Below are 6,021 nucleotides of genomic sequence, written 5' to 3' on the forward strand. Positions count from 1 at the left end.
ATATTTAGAATTTTCATCCAGAAAATCACTTTTCTGTTTGATAACCTTGCTAGGCCTCCGATGGGTTAGAACAACAGAGTGTCAGCAGAGTCATCAGAGTTTTGTTGCTGTAAAGGTTCAGTTCTTATGTTTTCTTATTATAATAAATTCCCCCTCTTCCTTCTGAGATGCTTTGCCTCTGAGCAACACCCCCCCCAACACCTATCCCCCCTTCTCTGTCTCTCTCTGTCTCTCTCTCTCTCTCTCTCTCTCTCTCTCTGTCTCTCCCCCCCCCCCTCTCTCTCTGTCGAGTTACCCCAGGGCTCCATAAGTTGCTGAGGCTGGGCTTAGTCTTGTGATTCTCCTGAATCACCCCACATCTCTGTCACTGGAGATGTGTGCACATCTGGGGACTAGAGTACTATGCTGTGCTGTGTCTGAGAGATTTTTTTATTATTAAAAAGTCGGTACACTTAAAGACATATAGGTTTCCTACATGAGAGGTCACCCTTTTTATTAGAACGTGTATTTTATCGAAGCTCTAAACTTATCCCATAGTCAGTGACACATGTGGAAGTTCTAACACATGCATTCGGTGTAACATTCAGATTTAGAAAAAAAAAAAAAAAAAAAAAAAAAAAAAGAAAGAAAGAAAGAAAGAAAGAAAGAAAGAAAGAAAAGAAAACGAAAAGAGAAAGATCTGTGCTTGGGGCTGGGGATGTGGCTCAAGTGGTAGCATGCTCGCCTGGCATGCGTGCGGCCAGGGTTCGATCCTCAGCACCGCAAACAAATCAAGATGTTATATCCGCGGAAAACTAACTAACTAACTAACTAACTAACTAAATAAATAAATATTAAAAAAATTCTCTCTCCCTGTCTCTCACTCTCACACTCTCTCTAAAAAATAATAAATAAATAAATAAATAAAAAGATCTGTGCCATTAATGACCAGTTTTCACATCTGTTAGTTTTAATCGAAAAAGTAAGGGTTTGGGGATCATTTGTTGAAAGAACACTCCTGTACCAGGTGAGTGGCACTGTTTCCTGAATGCATAAGAGTATTTGTCCACTTGAGTCCAAGCTGTTCTCCTAGGTCCAACTGTTGGTGAGCAAAACACCACATCGTGGCAGTTATCTGGCCAGAGTCTGGCCAGAGCTGGTAGATTCTGAACTTGGCTTCCAAAGTCAAAGGTCAATGAATGTATGTAGGACTTCTAGGCAAGTGTGATGTGAAGATCTCTGGGCTTGTTGTGCAATAAATGTGTCTGTGTTCCTTCAGCATAGAAGGAAATGTATTCATTCTAGAATGCAAAGCTTGGGCTAGGGTTTTAGCTCGGTAGTAGAGCACTTGCCTGGGACGTGTGGGGCGCTGGATTCCATCCTGAGCACCACAGAACCCAAAACAAAGGGACAAACAAGTAAATAAGGTAAAGATAGTGTGTCCATCCATCTACAGCTCAAAAAATTAAAGGTATGGGTTGGGGGTTCATGTCGATCCTCCCCCGCCCACCCCCAAGAGGATCAGGAGGAGGTTGAGAGAAGGATCGTAAACTCATAGCGAAAGTAACCTCGCGAGGAGACCCCTGTCTCCCAAAGAAAAGTTGTGATAGTAAAAGCAAATGGGACTCCGTTTTGTTTTATGTCCCCATTCTGTAAAACAACCAGGCCAAGTAGAAGGGTCATGACTGACGCAAGATGTTCTTTTCCTTGTGCTATAGAAACCTTTAAGAGTAAGGAACTACCTAATGGGACATTGTTTCTGTAACTAGCCCATAAAAGGGGGAGCGGGGGGGGGGGGGGGCTAAGCTTCTGTCACTGGAGTGGCTAGGCTGATTGTGATTGGCTGAGCGTCCCTCCGCCTGACTTCACTCTCCCGCTTCTGTAACATGGCTTGCTTGCATTAGCTAGACGCCCCCTCCCCCCAAAACGTCCCTTTTGCAGGTTTGAGGCTTATAAGGGGCACCCTTGCAATTGTTTGGGGCTGGCCAGGGGAACAGCTTTATGTTCTTCTGCTCAGTCGCCACTAGTTGTGCTTTAATAAAGGCTTGATTCCTTTATAACGTGAGTGGTCTGGAAGTCAGTTTTTGAAACCCCGGGACCAAGCTTTAACTAGAACAAGCAAGCAAGCCAGAAAACAAATGAATAGATAGATGATAGATAGATAGATAGATAGATAGATAGATAGATAGATAAATTGAATATGGGGATGTGGCTCAGTCAGTGGTCAAGTGAGTGCTTCTGGGTTCAACTCATAAATCAATGGATTTACCAAAAATATATAAAAATATCTGTATAAAAAGGGGATGTTGGTTTAGCTCAGTGGTAAACTGTGTCTGTGTTCAGTCCCCAGTTCCAGGCTCCAGGCAGAAACCAGCCCCTGTGTGAGGGGCTGGTTTCTGGTTCCATCCCCACCAAGGAAACCCTGACATGAGTATGGGGAGCCATATTTGTCTATTGGATGCCAAGGGTAGAGTGATTTCCATCTTGATCTTCCCCCCACCACCACCACCACCTCTGTCTGTGTGAGCAAGGTCTCTTCTAGTGTCTGGATTTTATTTATCTACCTATTTATGTATGTATGTATGTATGTATGTATGTATGTATGTATGTATTTAAACAATGCCTTTATGTTATTAATTTCTTTTTATCTGGAGCTGAGGATCTAACCCAGGGCCTCGAATATGCTAGGCGACCACTCTAACGCTGAGATATAAAGGACCCCAGCGCATCCCAGCCCATCCCAGCCCAGCACAGAGTCTTTGAGATGAGATTTTATTGCCTGTTTTGGTTGTTTGAGTCTGTCTTTGTTCACTACTTTTGTTTCTTTTGTGATGCTAGGCTGGGGAAGAAACCCAGGGCCTTGGGCATTGGTCCACAAAGGGTCTTGATTGCTGGGCAACACCCTCACCTTTTTTTCCTTTGTCTCTTCCCTTCCCCAGAAAGTAAACCCAGGAAGGGCCTCCCTCTCCTTCCCCCAGGCCCAAATCCATCCTGTTTGGGTTTTGGGCTCAGACAGGTACACACTAGACAGACGGACGGACAGACAGACAGACAGACACACACACACACACACACACACACACACACACACACACACGGGAAACATCACTGTTTTATTTTTGTTCGTTTCTCTCTTAACCTCATCCAGGCCCTCCCTCATAACTCTCAGGGGCGGGGGGGGGGGGGGAGGTGTTTACTATGGACCTCTGGTGGTGACAGCCTTGGGAGGGACTACTACTGGGGAATTGGAGTGAGTGGGATGGGGGAAGTGGGGATTATAGTTGAAATTCCAAGGGTCGGGCAGAGGCACAGAAGCTATCTCCTAGGTGGGGCATGTTAAAGGCTAAGGAACGTGATCAGATACCAGGGGTGAAAGCGGTATGTCCTCCCCACCCCCCAGTGCTTCCAGGACTTTACTGTAGGGGGGGGGGGGGGGAAAGCGGGAGTACAACTGCACTGAGGCCCGTGCCCATCTGTCTTTCCAGGGACTCAGTAGGCTGAGGGAAGAGAGGAAGATATGACGCAGCGGCTTGCAGCGTAGTGATCTGTATATGGATATAGATATAGATATCTAAGTCTGTCAGTCTGTCTGTCTATCTATCTATCTATCTATGTATCTATGTCTATACATGTAGATAGATTATATCTAAACTGGAAATGGAACTCAGGCAGGCCTTCCAAAATGACGGTAGCTTTGCGCCACCTAGCGTTCAGTGACTGCAACTAACGAGGCTGCTTTTCTCAGACCGCAGAGCACTCACTGTGAACTCCCAAGTTCCACAGGGTGGAAACCCGTCGCTATGCGCATCCACGTGTATATGCTTGTGTTTCTGACCCGGTGGCGAGATGAGATCCGACTGAAGAAGCCAAGCAAACCTAAAACGTGTGTCCCACCTTCACCACTCCTAAGTGTGGTGGATTAGCCGACTGAGAAAGGCCTTAGGGGAGGGAGCAGCTTCGGTCCGATAGGGGACAGTTGGGGAAGGCAAGGACCCTGAGTAACTGCACAGTTGCTCTGGGATCCAATTTTACCTGTAGACCTACTCGGCGCTACATAAACCTCAGCCAGCCAGCCAGCCAGCCAGCCAGCCAGCCAGCCAGCCAGCCTGTGCTGCATTTTGTCCTGTCTTTATTGGTATTAGGTATTTTCCAGAAGAAATGGGGGGGGGGGGGGATTTCCCATCTCGTGTCAAGAGTCTCCCGGGGACTGAATCCTCCTTGTCCACGCTTTCCTTGAAGATCCTTTAGAGATTCTCCACTTCGAGATGGACCGATGTGTGTGCTGCTGCAGGTTTGACAGCCATCCGGGAGGAAAAACAACCACCAAAAAAAAAAAAAAAAAAAAAAAGTGTTCCAAATCTCCAATACCATCATCTTTGTCATCATTCCACCATCCTTGGAAGAAGGAACTCGATGCAAAAGTCCTGGAAGAGAACAGTAAGAGTAGTGAAAGATCAGAATGGTGGGACAGTGTTCAGCAACCACCACCTCAGCTACTCACAAGAGAAGGTGAGGTCCTGGGAGTAATCAGGCAACCTCCAGAGACCTCGAGCTTTAACCAGCAAATAGAGAAAGGAGAGAGGGAAGGGGAAGGGGAAGGGGAAGGACACCCCCCCACACACACCCCATGTGATAACACCACCGCAGGTGTTATCACAGACTGAGATAGGATGTTGTCTCCTTTGATGTTAGCCAACATGAGCAATCCAGGGACACTCCATCTCAAAAAAAAAAAACAAACAAAAAAAAAAAAAAAAAAAAAACACACAAAAACTCCGTGGTGGTAGTTAGGCACTTCTGGATTCAATCCAGGGGAAATCATATCACCTTTCTTCCCTGTTTTAGGCAGACTTATCTGTCCTGGAGTCCACGCCCAGCATAGTCATGAAGTCACGTAGACTTTGGAGAGCAGAGGATGTCAGAAGTGACTCTTATCAAAAGTAAAAAGCCGAATTACAACTGCGGCCAGGAAGAAGTGCAAGGTGGCCTCTGAATCTCAGAGAGAGAGAGAGAGAGAGAGAGAGAGAGAGAGAGAGAGAGAGAGAGAGACACATACCGGGGGAGGGGCAGGAAATGTTAAAAAAAAAAAAAAAATCAAGAAAAAAATAAAGAAAAGTAATCGAAAGGAAGCACCACCAGCACCAGCACCACCAGGAAAGAAACAGTGAAGCAAAAGTGAAAGAAAGGAAGGAGGGAAGGAGAGAGGGAGCGAGCGAGAGTTGAGTTGGTGTGCAAGCAAGGAAGGAGAGAAATGCACAAACACCAAAGAGCACACCCCCCACCCCCCACCCCCGGGCTTTGACATTCCTCTCCAGGTACTGAGCACCAAGAGAAGAAAAAGCCCAGACCCACACAAGGAATGATTTGATGCATGCAATTAAAACTGAACTACCGATTAGGAAAGAATGTCCCCACGTGAAATAAGGAGTATTTGTGGAGTCATCCTACCGACACTTATAGCTGAAAAGAATCCAGGGGCTGGGGATGTGGCTCAAGCGGTAGCTAGCGCGCTCGCCTGGCATGCGTGTGGCCCGCATACAAACAAAGATGTTGTGTCCGCCGATAACTAAAAAATAAACATTAAAAAAAAAATTAAAAAATAAAAAGAATCCAAGGACAAATTAACTTGGACGGGGAGGAAGAGGAGGAGGACGGGGAGGAGGAGGGGGAGGGGGAGGGGGAGGGGGAGGGGGAGGGGAGGTTAGGGTGGGGGGGGAGGAGGAGGAGGAGGAGGAGGAGGAAAGAAAGAAGGAAGGGAAAAAAAAGGGTGTGTATAAAGGCATAGTCATTTCGACTTCGGCCCCAACCCCCATCCCCGCCCCCACCCCGTCCCCGCCCACCTATGTCAGGACAACTGGTCGACCTCCGTACATACGGCATTAAAAGAAAAAAAAAAAAGAAAGCAAAGTCCTCGAATGGACAACTGGTCGACCTGGCGGGGTGGAGCGGGAGGGAGGAAGAAAGGAGTGATAGGATGAGGGGGCCAGGGAAAAGAGGAAGAGAGAGCTGAGAGGAGAGAGGAGAGAGGGATAGATATATAAA

This window comes from Callospermophilus lateralis, unplaced genomic scaffold, assembly GCF_048772815.1.
Source record: "Callospermophilus lateralis isolate mCalLat2 unplaced genomic scaffold, mCalLat2.hap1 Scaffold_11037, whole genome shotgun sequence".
Classification (NCBI taxonomy): Eukaryota; Metazoa; Chordata; class Mammalia; order Rodentia; family Sciuridae; genus Callospermophilus; species Callospermophilus lateralis.